Source organism: Peromyscus eremicus, chromosome 6 (genome assembly GCF_949786415.1).
Source record: "Peromyscus eremicus chromosome 6, PerEre_H2_v1, whole genome shotgun sequence".
NCBI classification, from domain to species: Eukaryota; Metazoa; Chordata; class Mammalia; order Rodentia; family Cricetidae; genus Peromyscus; species Peromyscus eremicus.
In genome coordinates this window covers 93246749-93261814 of record NC_081421.1, presented here as the reverse complement: position 1 = coordinate 93261814, position 15066 = coordinate 93246749, and the positions used below count along the sequence as shown (strand labels likewise).

The following is a 15066-nucleotide window of genomic DNA, read 5'->3' as shown; positions in this document are numbered from 1 at the left end:
AGCCACCTTCCCAGCCCTTGTTTTGGTTTTTGAGACAATTTCACTCTACAGCTCAGGCTGGTCTCAAACTCACGAAAATTCTCCTACTTTTTCAAATCTTGGGATTACAACAGTGTGAGCCAGGCATTTCTTTCTTCTCTCTCTTCCTGCCTTCCTCCTCCTCCTCCTCCTCCTCCTCCTCTTCCCTCTCCCCCTCCTTTTCTTGCACATGCTTTACCACTCAGCTTCATTTCCACCCTTGGCAGAGAAATACTTCTGTAATCCCCAGCTTGTGTTCCTTCATTGGGTGACCAAGGACATGGACTCCAGAGCTAGGCCACCCTGGGCGTGGATCCAACATTGTGACAGAGGAGCTGTGTCACCTTGGGCAAGCTTTTCACTTCTTTGAACCCCAGGCTTCCTTCAGTACAGCAAAGAGGTCATGACCTTACATGTACACCTGTCACAGTCACATGGGGCCTTAGACATAAAGGGACTATATGCAGTGACTGGCATTTAGCGAACTCTCTCTCCATAAGAAACAGAACTTTTCGTGTCAACCCCACCAGACATTGGTCTTCCAGTCAACTAGGGCAAGAACTTGCAAGGGAACACACGCACTGAAGGACCCGGGTCAAAATTCCAGCGGAACCTCTCAAGCTGAACTGCAGAAGAGGTGATGGGGTAGATACTGATACATCCAGCGTTTCAGTGTCTTCAGGTGAGGACGTTAGAGTCTTTCCAACAAATGCTATGACGTCAGTGGTTTCCTAGGAAGAACTCGGGTGAGAAATGTCTCTCTCTGACTTAGCTGTGGATGCCTATGACACAAAGCGTAGCTCTCTGTCATAGGAAAGAAGTTTGGCCACAGAAATTCCAGAGGTTGGAAGGTTGTTGCATGATGACAGCTCCACACATGCGCACACAGTCACCCTCCACACATGCGCACACAGACTTCCTGAGCTCCAAAGCCTCTAAACTGAGGATTTCGCCTCAGGTTCTCTCTGCTCTTCTCTTGCTCACACTTGGGCTCTCTTTGGAGTGGCCTTTGGCCATTTCCTTAAGTTACTCAAATCATTATTCTCAAAACCAAGTTCAAATGCTTCCTCTTTCCCGACTGTCCCCCAAACTCTTACTCCACCCTCACCTCACTTTGCCTCTCCTGGCCCATTCTTCAGAGTGACCTCTGTGACCTTTGTGCTTCTGAAGGACAGGACCATGTCCACTCCACTCAAGCCCTGTCTGGGGTCTTGCCTGGAGCAAAAGGTCACTAAATATTAGCTGAACTCAAGTGGGACCACAAGTCCTGCATTCTTAGAGAAACCAGGAAGCAGGAAGCTGGAAGGAAATGAAAATTGCGCCGGGGGCCATTTCACCACTGACTTCAACAGCTTTCCTGTCTGTTTCGCCCTGCGGGCATCCACACCGGGGTCCGTCTACCAAAGCCAGGTGGCAGTAAACATTTGGCAGGTTAGATTATCTGTCAGGCTCCTGGTAAAGCAAACAGAACTGCCGTTGAAGCAAGCTGGAGACTCAGAGTCAGCTCCCACATCTCAGGGTGGGTGACATACGAGGCTTCCATCCCACCTCCAGGTCCTTACTCCTTTTCCTTCTGGGGCAGGCAGTGTCTGCTGCAAAGAAGGCGCTATGTGGAGTCTGTGGGGTTGTTACTGAACACCTACAGCGGAAGTTGCCAGTAGCCATCTTCCCCTCCCTCGGTATTAGAGATCCCAGTGGGGTAATGGCCATTCAGCATGCTATGGGCTATGCTGCCCATTCCCCTTGCAGCTAAGTCTAGCTGCATGACTTTTAGACTACAAGCACTGGCCCATGGACCATGAGTGGAAGCTAGCTAGCATTTAGTGACCTTTTGCTCCAGGCAAGACCCCAGACAGGGCTTGAAGGATGCAGAGTGAGTGGACGTGGTCCTGTCCTTCAGGAGCACAGAAGGTCACACAAGTCACTCTAAGGAATGGGCCAGGAGAGGCAAAATGAGGTGAGGGTGGAGTAAGAGTTTGGGGGACAGTTGGGAAAGAGGAAGCATTTGGACTTGGTTTTGAGGAGTGCTTAGAATAATGTTTTGAGTAACTTGAGGAAAGGCCAAAGGCCACCCCAAAGAGAGCCCAAGTGTGAGCAAGAAAAGAGCAGAGAGAACCTGAGGCAAAATCCTCAGTTTAGAGGCTTTGGAGCTCAGGAAGACTGTGTGCACATGTGTGGAGAGAGACCGTGTGCGCATGTGCATGACGGATAACGCTGGCGGGGAAGTTGGATGGGTGAGAGACAAGGATGGGAAAGTACTTTAAATTAGCTGATAGCAGAATTTTCAGTCTACACTAAGGGTCCCAGGCCGTACTGTGGAGGAAGTAGGGAGTCAAGGAAAGGTTTTGAAAGAGAATAACACAATAGATTTCCATTTCTACCCTATTTCAAACAAACAAAAACAGTATTAAATGGCTGTTATCCTATAAGAGACAGTCTACAAGAAGTCATCAATGGAGATAGCCTAGAGGCATTTCCAGCTTTTAAAGAAACATTCTGTTCTTCCGAAAGGGAAATACTCTGAGCAGGCAACAACCAATTTGTTGGCCTCTGAATTGGCTTAGCTGTGGCCGAAGTTGCTCCGGAGGAGGCTCTAGAGACCTGTACAGAAAGCCTGCTAGCTTTCTCCTGGAGCAGGGCAGCTCTATCTGGCTGGTCAGGACTGCTGGGGTGAGGCCGAACCATCCTTGTGGGGAGATCAGGCGGCTGGAAAGCTGACCTCTTCTGGAGGGATAAAGTGGGAAGCTGGGGTCCCTGGCTGGCAGACAGCCACATCCTTCACGGTGCTTCTCTTCCCACCTAGTGTTTAACCAGATGAAGAGCCTTAGGGACTGGGAATACACTTCATTTTACTACAGAAAACATACCTTGTTTGGTGTTCACTGAAGACTGGATTCGTGAAAAACTGAAAAAGAATAGAATGATGCTTTGTGCACAGGAGTACAATTAAGTCACACAGGTTTCATTTGTGACCAGTGATTTGAGAATTTGAGAAGATCATTGAGTAAAGATAGTTTCATTTCGTAGACTGCAACAATATATTTCTAAGTAAACGTTACTCTAAAGTCTCTTGCTATCTAAAGCAACAACTCTAGAGTTCTTCCCTCACCCTTTGTGAAGGGTCTTTTTATGTAGCCCAGGCTGGTCTCAAACTCAAGATCTTCCTGGCCCAACCTTCCAAGTGCTCTGTTTAGAAATGCGTACCACCACTCTCCATAGAAAGCAGTAACTTGGAACACTGCTCTAGAACCCAAGTTTCAAAGATTTTTATGTATGAATATATGAAATATAAATATATATATACATCCATATATTATATATGAAATCTGTATACTGTACCATCCATTTGTCTGGGACCATCAGGGGAATGAGGCATTTCAGAAGAATAAAATAGTCAAGTATCTAACTCAGGTTCTCTTAGGAACTGAGACACCACTCAGTGGCAAAATTATAGTTACGAAGTAGCAATAATAAATGTATGGTTGGGGGTTCCTAAGACCATTGGAAATAGGTATTTTCTGATGGCCCACAAGTTGAGAACTGCTGATCTAACTCATATTCACCGAGGAACTCAATCAAGACTGTGAAATTGATGGACTATTTGTCCACACCTCTTGGGTGCCCATGTCTTACAAAACATGAGTGCAGTGACTATCAGGTCCCAGTGGCCATGCTGACTCAAAGCATCATTGTGAAGACTAGCTACCAGGTCAATCTGAACTCTACCTTGCTCTCTGAGGCTGCCACAGCACACTGACCATTTATCTCCTCTCAGAGGCCCAGTTGTGGTGTTTTAATTGTTAGCCATTAGTTCCACCTGCATAGTTTGATTTTTTTAATTTATGTGTAATGCATGTGTTTATGCCAGTGTAGGTGGGTGCCTGAGGAGACTAATGAGGGCATCAGATCTTCTGGGGCTGGAGTTGGAGGCAGTTGTGAGCTGCCTGATGTGGTTGCTGGGAACCAAACTTGGGTTCTGTGGAAAAGCAGCGACAAGGGCTTATAACCACTGAGCCATCTTTCCGGGGCCTCCTAGTCCGCCTCTAGTAGTCCCTTGTACAAGAGCCTGAGGATGCTTTGTATGCTGTGATACTCACATCTATTGTTGATGCTGGAAGTCTGGACCTCAGAAAGGGTCAGCTTTGCTTATTCTTGCCTTGATTAGCCTCGCTCCCTTGCAATGCAAACTCAGAAGATTACACTTGAGATTCTCTCTTCCTTGCGTTCTCCATGTGACCTGGAACAAGTTAGCATTCGGGTCCCAAGGGAAAGAATTCTTCCAGGACACTGTGGAGATAGGAACTGACGTCCAGGAATATGTGCAAATTCTCTTTCCTTTTAGGAGAAATAAATGCCCAAAGTATCTCTCAGAAGTGACGTTGGTTCTAGAAATCAAGTGTCTCTGGTTAGGGCTGTGCTGTTCAATATTGTTAGCCTTTGAGAATCTGGATCCTTCTGGAAAACAGCCTCTAGATCCCACAGTACCATGCGCTGTCTAAACTACTCCACTCGAGTCTCCTTTGACCAAAATACCTGAGATCAGAAGTGTTTCAGTTGACATTTATTTTCTGTTTCTGCCATGTTTGCATGAGACCCGGTTCTGAACATGAAATTCATAAATGTTTCATATATCCCTTAGAAGCATAACTTATAGTTAATCTTACATAATAAAAGTCAAGTTGTGTGTACGTTTGTGTGGATTTGTGTGTGAGTATGTATATAAGTATGTATGTATGTGAGTGTGTGTATGTGAGCATGTGTGTGTGAGTGTGTGTGTGAGCATGTGTGTGTGTGTGAGTGTGTGTATGTGAGCATGTGTGTGAGTGTGTGTGTGAGTGTGTGTGTGTGTGTGTGTGTGTGTGAGTTTATGTGTGTGAGTGTGGAGGCCAGAGGTCAACCTTGGCTGTTGTTCCTCGGGCACTGCCTGCCTTGTTTTTTGAGACATTGTCTCTCACCTGGACCTGGGGCTCACAGAACTGGCTAGTTGGCATCTCGCAAGCCGAGAGACCTGTCCGTCTCTGCCTCCTCAGTGCTGGGATTACAAGCACATGCAGCCATGCTCAGCTTTCTTCCTTCCTGTCTCCTTTCCTTTCTTTCTTTTTACATGAATTCTGAGGACCAAACTCAGGTCTTCATGCTTGCGAGGCGAGCGCTCTACCAACAGCGCTCTCTCCCCAGCCTCATGCAATAGGCGGTGGTGGTGCACGCCTTTAATCTCAGCACTCGGGAGGCAGAGGCAGGTGGATCTCTGTGAGTTCGAGGCCAGCCTGGTCTACAGAGCGAGATCCAGGACAGGAGCAAAGCTACACAGACAAACGCTGTCTCGAAAAACCAAAAAAAGAAAAAAGAAAAAGTTTTCTTGTTTTGTTTTTCTTGTTTGTTTTAGGTTTATTTATATTATGTTTGTGAGTGTTTTGCCCACTCGTCTTTCTGTGCACCACATGCACTCTTGGTGGCTTCAGAGGTTAGATGAAGATGATCGATCCCCAACTGAAATTAGGGACCGGAGTAAGCTCTCATGTGGTTGCTGGGGACCGAACCTGGGTCCTCTTCAAGAAGAACTAGTGCTCTTAACCCCTGAGTCATCTCTTCGGCGTCTCTTATGCAATTTTCAGATTAGAGGCATGCAACTTGTAATATATGACCTAGGATTGCAACTGTAGCCCCAAACTGGATTTAGGGGCTTACACTGGTGCACAGATAGAGAAGCAGAGGGGCCCATCAGGCTCACCCCTGCCCGTCTGCATAACGGGAGCTGTTAGCCTAGAGTTGCACATAAACTGGGGTCCTGCTCACAGTCCAGACTTGGTAAGACTCTCGTGCTAGACATAAACTTGCAGTGGGAGCCACATCCTCATTGTGTAAATTCAGGTTAACCACAAACCAACCGAATGGCCTGTGTCTTACTGCACAAGGAACCGAGGGAAGGTTTATTCTACTAAAACATTCATGCTTTCTCAGCACAGAAACAGACCATTTAAAAATTTTCTTTTTGGATAAGGACCTCGGGAATTTCTTCTTATTGGCACAAAGTGAAGGCTCTAAGCCTGTAGCAGTTGGGCCACTGCTCCAGTGTGCGCCTGAAATGCTGTTTGTTGTTATATAATTATATCTTAGTTTCTAAAGATGTTCTAGAAAGCCATCTTTAGAAAAGCTCAGGATCCTTCCCCCCAAACCAGACAGAGCCATTTACAGAGGAAAGCCACATGGATTCGATGAATCATACCAGATACACTAAGGAGAGTTTAAAGGCTGAATTGAGGAAATGGTGGGCAGTAGAAATAAGCCTTTTATCTTGGAGATATAGTAAAAGGAACACAAACTGAACAGGCCATAGGATAGAGCAGCTGAATCATAAGGGGTAAACACAAAAGTCTGTGGCTTGAGCCACACCACGACAAGCAATTCAGTGTGTGTCCTTAATAATGAGCCCTTCCTGCTGCCAAGAGCAAGTCAGGGAATTGATACAAGTGGGCTCATTGTTTCCTGTCCTGAGTCATTAACCTGCTTCAGTGAGAACTGAAGGAGGTGATATGTGCCGCGTACCTCATACTCCGAATCAATAAATAAACGTTGTTGGTTGGAAATACCAAGAGCGACCTTCTTATCCTCTCCTGTTTTTTCCATACTCTTCCCTTGTCCTGAGACCTGACCAGGCACCCAGAACAGGCCAGTGCACCTCCATTTACCCACCTGGTGTTTACTGAGCTCCCACTAAGTGCCAGGTGAAGGGCTCTTCTCTCCCTGGAGGCTCACTGCTGAGGATGAGAAAGTCCCAGTTTATGTCCAAGAGTTCATGCACCAAAACAATGATGAAGGAATTACAATTTTAAGTGCAACAAGAAGGACAAAGGAAGATGAAGGAATGAAGGGCAGGTGAGAGTTGGCAGTTACTTATCATGGAAAGATCACAGAAAGCTCTCTGTAGAAGGGGGCATGTTGACAGTTTTTAATGAGTTGATGAATGAACTCATGAAGGATCCAGAAGAAGTATAGGGCAGAGGCAGAGGAAATGGCATGGGCAAAGGTCCTGAGGTGACAAGTTCAGCAAGATCTTAGGAAACCAAAATGGGCAGGGAGGCTGGATCCTATGGGGCTTCCTGAGGCCCCAAGGAGTGCTGGGGTTGATAGGAAGCTGTCGGAGGGTTTTGAGTCATGCATGCCATATAAAAAAGATCATTGACTACCGAAGATTCTAGGAAGGCAAGAGCATAGAGGTCAATCTGGGAACTAATAAAAGGTAAGAAGCTCTGGGCTAACTGCCAGGTTTGAAGCATGTCTCTGCCATTGTTAGGCAGTGTGAGCTCAAGCAAGTTCAATCACTGCTCTGTGAATGGAGGTACCATAGAAGGGTCGCCACAATGTATAACTGGTGATCCCAGCGGCAGTGGTACCTCTTGGATCCCATTGTGATTCCTGACTCTCTGTTTTGTCGGGGTGTGGTTTAAACAGTGCTCAGCATTGGGAAACACTCAGTGGCGTTTGTGATCACTTGTGGCTGAGGTGAGAGATGATCGTAGTTTGGTAGAAGGATTAGTGGTGTGGCAGGGAGATAAGAGCAGAAAACCAAAATGATAGTGGATGAGTGAGCCGCTCTGGCCACCAAGGGCAGAACCCGCTTTGGTTGATGGAACTCAGGGTTGTAGCTTTGTGGGGACTTCTTGGGAGATCTTCTGTCTTATTCCATTCTGGAAATAGATTTCTTAGCCTTTTCCTCCCCTAAAATATATGTTATAGGGTGACTGTGAGGTTAAAGGGGGTCCTATGGTGTGACAGACCAGCCCTCACTTTTATGACCCAGGGTACTCTTGAGTAGAGAGAAGTGAGAAATATTAGCTAGAAAGAGATACCTAACGACGAGAGGAAAGACAGAAACACAGGATAGCCTCGAGAGGGCCTGCTCTGAACTCACCAGCCCAGAACTTTATTCTAAAGGGCTTTTTATGACAATGTCAAGGGGAGGAGCAAAGGACATCCCCCTTGCTAGGTACCGCCAAGTGTAGACCCTTTCCAAACACCTGGTACTCAGGCTCGTGGTCCAGTCATCCTCTTCATGCAGACCTGCTGGATAAAGCCACTAGGAAACTTAAATGGGCTCCCACACTATGGCCCTCTAATTTAGGCCCAGGGCATTCATTCTAAGTTTTAATAGATGTTAGCTGCCATTGCCACCATGATCATCAGAGCTGTGCAAACTTCTAGCATTAATGATGTGCATGCCTACAACTCCTTTGGGAAGAGATCTCTGTCTTTCTCCACTCTCGAGAGGATGGCTCCTGCTTCCCAGAGACCTTTAGGAAATACTGTTCTTGGACCATTATACCCCTAAGCAGCCTGTTCTTGTGCCCTCAGGCCCCCTTCAAAGGCCCCCCAAAGACATGAGTAAGAAGTAAAACAACTAGGAAAAGAAACATCAGAATGTAAGTGAGGGCATGATTCAAAAGATGTGATTCACGGTATAGAAGTCAAGTCTCCCATTGAAGGTCATAAAATCTGCTTATGTTCATCATTTGGCCCTAATGAACCTCAAACCCAAGGACTGGAGATAGAGGGAGGCCCTGGAAGGTCCCAAAGCTGTGGACATCCAACTCCTCCAGACCCTCTTCAACCTCAAACCCAAGGACTGGAGGTAGAGGGAGGCCCTGGAAGGTCCCAAAGCTGTGGACACCCAACTCCACCAGACCCTTTTCAACCTCCTAGACAGTAGGAAGTGTGGGTGACTGCTCTGCCCCCCTGAATCTGAGGGCCTGGCTAGAGTTGCTAGAGTTACTCACCCTTCATGGGCTAACCTTCCCATTTTATTTGTTCTTGGGTGTGTGAGCCATATAATTTCTCCTTCAAAAGTTGTAACAGTGAGATTCCAGCCAATCACTCCACATAAAAAGAGGCTGCCACTTTCTCACTCTCAGGGCTGGTAATGATTCTGGCTGTGAACCAGGCCTGGAGGTGACTCAGCCCTTCTCTCTTGTGTTAAGAGGATTTTACTGTCTTCAATCCTGACTCAAAGCAGCTCGGAGCAGAGCGGGGAGCATAGGCGCTGTACCAGAGTGTCACCATATGATTGTTGGCATGCCCAAATGGTAAGTAAATAGGAGCTATTCCAGCAGGCCCCCCTCCTTCCAAGCCTGCTACAGCCACAGCCCAGTTCACACAGTGGGCATCTGTTTCCCTCTTCCTCACTTGTGGGGTGCTGTGACCAAACGCCTACTTTCCCTTGGAAGTCTAACCAGGCTCTTTAAGACAGCTAGTGGTCTGGAGTCTAAATCAGTCATTGGCATTATCCCCAAGTCTCTAATACTGGCCACTTAGGCCCTTCTTAAGGATCCTAACGAGAGACCTGACCCAGGGGAGGGTGTCCAGCAAAACTCCAGAGTTGCTGGGCAACTCTCTGTGTAGTTCTCCTTTTTTAGTTGAAATGACCATTCTGGGCCACGCCAAGGATCCTGGCATTTTAAATGCTAGCCACAGCCAATCCTTTATTCAATAGATGTTATCCACCACCAACTAAGTGTCGGACATGACTAGGCTTTGAGGACTGAGGGACAAAACACATAGCTCCTGTTGTTGAACTTTAGGGTGGCATATGGGGGACTGGCAAGACTATGACAGTTGTATGTGTGATGTGTGACCAGTATTGGGCAGTGCCTTTAGTATGAGCACAGAGGCATCCAGGGATCACCTGAGAGGGGCCCCAGAGGAAGATGTGAGAAAGTAAATGCTTCCTACAGATTCACCTAAACAGAGAAGGACTGTGGATGACAGCATGTGAGGTGTATGTGTAACAAAGGTGAGTTGCTATGACAATATCATCTACCCTTTTCCTCTCCCTGGCCACACAGATGGAAGGCACTTCTCAGTCTCCCTGGTAGTTAGCTTTGCCTTTTTTTTTTTTTTTTAAATTCTAGACAGAGTCTCATGTAGCCTAAGGCTGACCTGGAATTCTTTATATGTAGCCAAGGATGACCTTGAACTTCAGATCCACCTGCCTCCACCTCCCTAGGACTAGGATTAGAGGTCTGCGCCACCACAGCCCGTTTATAAGGTCCTGAGGATGGAACCCAGGAACCCATACATGCCAGGCAAGCACTCTAGGACTAAGCTATTTCCTGCAACCATGTGTCAGTTCTGGCCAACGGAGGGTGTGCAGAGGTGATGGGTGGGCCTGGCCCATGGCAGCTCTCGGATGACCTCTACCTGCGGCACTGTTTTAGCTTGTTGACCCAGAGGCGTCAGGTCAAGAGGAGCCCTGGCGCCACCGGAAGTAATTCCAAGTGAGGGGGCAGGTCATAAGCAACTGAGTGCGGGGAAGTGACCCACCCCCAGCCCGCCCAAGCTATCTGCCATGAGGTAGCTACCATCCTTCTGACATTCCTCTTGGCTCTCTGTCTCTCCCTTGTTCCAATCCCTCTTGTTTCTTGCTCTCACCACCACCACCACCCCGGCCACGCCTCTGCCCTAATCCTCTTCCTTGCTATCCTCTCCTTGCTTTCCTTTCTCCTTTCTGGGGCCGCCAGACTTCTTATCCCTTTAGCCACATCGTCGATTGCGGAGTCCAAGGCAGAGGGCTCTACAAGCAGTGACCAACCAGGTCTGTGTTTGAATCTGCCCAGTCAGTACAACCTGGGACAACTTTGGACATGCGTTTGGTCCCAGGCATCTTGAAAGTTAAACATTCACTCAGAATTGGGCCTTAGCCATCAGTGTTCCAGTGATAATCAACTAATGAACTTGTTTCTTTCAAGCTGGTTGCTGAGTATACTGGAGGAAAAGGGACCCAGATGAGGACCCTGCCTTCCAGAAGCTTCCAGTCCGTTAGTCCAGGACTTCTCAGCGGGTCTGAAAGCCAACTGGTAAAACCTGCAGCCCCCTGGCTGCCTTTCCTTGCGGGCTCAGGAAGCTGCGTGTGCCAGGCAGCGTGAGGGGCTCTGGAGTCTCCGTGTAGGTGGCTGTGAGGTGGAGGGAGACGTCTGAAGCAAGGAAAAAAGAGAGATCGCTCATTTGTGCCTGTTGTGGAAACCCAGGAGGCTGGTGAGCCAGCCGGCATGAAACCTGTTTATACTGTGGCAAAACTAAAGGATCCATGGAATTTCTTCTATGACAGCTTTTATAAATAGACGGGCCTGAATCTTTTCTGGGAAATCATGGAGCTTCTGTGGACAGGCCCTGTGGCCTCGGAATTCTGTGGAGGCAAAGCAGTGAAAAGATATTTTCCTGATCTCTGGCACGTATAATGTGGTTCAGGGGCTGAAATGGTAACAGAGGCCAACGAATAAATGTTCTTTCAGGAAGCCGATCCTTGGAATAGAAAGGGGTTTGAGGGAGGAAAGAAGGGGTCATCAGGAAGGGGTGTGGGAGGGTAATCGCTGGGGTACCTCCTAGCTTCCTTAAGGAAGAAAGCCCTTGTGTTGTCATGATGCTGCCTGCTCACACAACTCACAGAACACGGAAGCGTGCTTGCTCTAGTCACTCCTGCCGACTCTCAAATTGAACATTGCAGTCTGGAAACCCTGGGGAGACAATTTTGTAACACCAGGAGCGCTGCCTGGGTCCGCCTGTGCGCTGTGTGAGTTGCATGTCCATGGCAACGAGAAATAAGAGATTTGGAGCCAAATCTCTTAAAGTTCAAGGTTCAGGCTAGCGGATATTCTAGGGCAAAGGTCCAAGTCCATTTCCAGGTTGCTCACTTCTACCAATCAGGCTATTTACAAAAATATCTAAATAGCAACACTAAAGAAAACTGACTTGATTGGTGCCCCCCCCATATTTATATATGAGACCATAGGTCCACACTGCACCAGCCTTGAAACACTTGGCACCTAATTTCTTAACCATTATAGGATCGAGGTGCCAAGGAAAGGGACTCTATCTTTCTATCTTTCTGTGATGAGACAAAAGATGTCATGAAGTCATAGTGAGAACGTACCCTCTGTAAGCCAGGAAACAGGCCAACACTGTTAGCATCTTAATCTTCAACTTCTGGTCCCTATAACTATGAGATAATGTAGTTCTGTTGTTTAAACTGCTGCTGCTGCTGCTGAGGAGGAGGAGGAAGATGACGATGATGATGATGATGATGATGATGATGATGATAACATTTCACCTCTTTTCACAAGTGGAGGAAGTGAGGGTCACAAAATCATGAGCCACATACAAGTTCACACAGCCAAGAAGAGCTGCAGTAGGAGCAGAAATCTTCATCTACATGGAAGGTCAAAGCTGAGGCCCTGCATGCCACCCCAGACGCTCAGCACAACCTAGACTGACCCCCTCTGCCACTGAGTTTCTCATGGCCAGTGGTGGCCCGGGTGACGGCTCTGGCTGTGGATTGTAACACTGGTGTCATCTTCTTGTGTAGAAAAGTAGCATCGTGTACTTAACAATAAAACAATACTGAGTTATAATTGTTTTATAGTTTTCAACATTCTTGAATCCATGCCATGTAATGCTGACCACAGTTCAGGGTAGGTACCATAGTTAGAGATCACGAGGAACAACTTTGTCCAGGACAGCGCCTGATGTGTGATTGGTTGAGGAGTGAGCACATGACTAAGCTGGCCAATCAGAGCAAATGAGCCCCGGAAGGTTTGCCGTAGGGATAGGAACCTGGCGGTTGCTCTCTGGCCTTATTGCAGAGCTGGTAGACTTAGCTAACTTGGGGACAGCTGGTCTGAGCATGGAGCCAATGCAGAGGAAAGTGTCCCTAGAGGAGAGGGTAAGGCAGGGCTCTGGCACGTGCTGGGCACACAGGTCCAGCAGTGTCAAAATCAGGCTCTCCGGGACTTCTCAGTCCATGGAGCTCAGAAATCTGACCATGCTTAAGCTAGCTTGAGTTGGATTCTTGTCATGTTATTTGGTTAAAAGTCCCCACTAGCAAAGACACTTAGACTGAGGATGATGACTCCTCATGGTGAACCTTATTGACCATTTCTTAATTGTGGTTTCTGGGGGCGCAGGAATCCAATCTCAGCTTTTTTTTATTATTATTAATTTTTTATTTTATTTTATTTTTTTTTATCTTTTATGGAGTGGTAGAAAGTGATACGGATAATAACTGTACCACCAGATACAATACATCATTGTGGACTAAACTGTATTCTTTTTTCCCCTTCCCAGTCTTTCTTGGTGGGAAGGGCAGAGGAACTGTCAGAACTGGGAAGAAGGGAAAGGAACTGTTCTGAGACACAGTGGGAAGGTGACAGGACCTCTGTGTGAAATACGTGTGGGGCAACAGTAACACAACACTAGGCATTCGGTGAGAGGTCAGAAGTGAAAACGCAGCTTTGGGTGATACACATGCAAGTGAAAGGCGACATTTCAGGAGCTGGAGCAGGGAACACGTTGCCCACGGCTATAACTGCACATGCAACACCTAGGGGACAGAGAGACGGGGCTGGCAGGCTATCTACTTAGCCCAATGTTGTCCGAGGAAAAAAATTCTGACGTAAGATTTTTCTGGAATGGAGCGCCTTCATATATGTACATATTGTCTTGAAATTCATCATTACTAGAGAAACTTGCCTTTGGCGAGTCTGATCACAGTGAGTTTCACTTTGAAAATAATTTCAGACTGCCTGAGAAGAGAGGACTTTTCACATGTAATTCAACAGGCTAAGTGTGGAATCAAAACAACACAACATGTCATCCCAAAGGGTAAGACTGAAATATCACGTCAGAGCAGAGCCTTGTCAACTGTGAGTGTTGAGTTACATGTTGATTATTTTGAGAAGTCTGTAGGCTGGAAAGTACATCACAGGAGCAGATCCTACACTGATAAGGAACGGCCGATGGAAACTTCTATATAAGGATTTTTTTTTTCTTCTTGGCATGGGCATCACAAGCTAACCTCTATTTATATAGGAGAGAGGGGACAGGCAAGGAGACGACTGCATTTCTAAGTTAAACCCAAGTGTCCTAGATTATTGCAACAGGAAATGGTGGCATTACTATTGATTTTACCACATTGCCCTGGGCAGCATCCCTCTTCCATGCCCCTGGCTCTCATCACATGTGTTTAGGAGAGTGGGAATGATGCTAGCAGCCTTTGTCTCCGACCATACTCCAAACTCTCTCTGATACTGCCCCCTCTCCTCGGTGGACAGGCCACTAGAGGGCTGCCCCTTTGTGTCTGGGAATGTTAGCTTTTGTGAACCTCAAGGAAACCCTCTACATCTGAGATCTCCGAAATGAACCTTAACTGGCCCTGTGTCTGTGTCTGTCATGGGGTATTACTTTCATCCCTGATTGTTGTTAAGCATAGACAACTGGCACTTGAGGATATGATGCTGGTGAAGACCATCTAGCCCAGACTTTCCTACCAAACCACACGCAAGGTGTGGTCGATCTGATGCATTGCAGTTAAAGCTCTTAGGTTCTCTTCTCCCAGGGAAGTGGGAATTCAGAAGCACCAGGAGTCCGGCGGAGCTATGTGGACACAAAGAAGGTAGCTCCTCCTTGGGGCACACGTGGCTTCTGAGACCTTCTTCAGTGGATGAAGAGATGCTCTCTCAGCTGTATTCTCATCCTGCACCGGCCTTTGCTCTGCTCCTTTTGATACAGTTTAGGCAACTCGATCCCGTTTGTTTTCTCTGCCAAGTAAAGAGTTAAAAGGCAGGAAAATTCTTGAGTGTCACAGGTGGCAGTGGAGAAAATCTCAAACCCATAAATAGCAGCAGACAGAGCCAGTGTTTGAAGAAAGTTGTTTATTGGGGATGAGGAGACACATGCATACTGCAGACACAGAGGAAAAGACCCCTGTAAAGCAGAAGGGGCACTTGGGAAGCCAAAAAAACCCAGTCTTTTCTTGAGGGCTGGGGTTTTTAAGTGCCTGAGTAGTTTCCCTCCCCCAGGTTAGGGTTGGTTAGTTGAAGAAATGTAGGCTGGTTGATTGGCCCACACTTGTTGTGTAATGTGTCCTGATCTGGCCCCTAACTTGCAAAGCCAGTCCATCAGCAGGCGGCCTACTGGCCGGAGTAAACAGCTTACAAGAACTTTTAAGTTGCCAGGCCTTTATCTCAGGTCTGGAGGGTGAGGAAGAAACGGCCATCACTG

General features: G+C 47.2%; 1 long non-coding RNA gene across 2 annotated transcripts; it reads left to right on the top strand.

Annotated features, from left to right (window-relative positions):
- The first annotated feature begins 424 nt into the window (after positions 1-424).
- On the top strand, positions 425-11306 carry LOC131913513 (uncharacterized). Of its 2 annotated transcripts, none has more exons than XR_009379907.1 (4): positions 425-700; positions 8994-9098; positions 9747-9805; positions 9972-11306. It is a non-coding gene; the product is annotated as an uncharacterized LOC131913513 (long non-coding RNA). The 2 variants fall into 2 exon arrangements; XR_009379906.1 differs by lacking the exon at positions 425-700 and adding an exon at positions 2200-2252.
- Positions 11307-15066: the final 3760 nt, after the last annotated feature.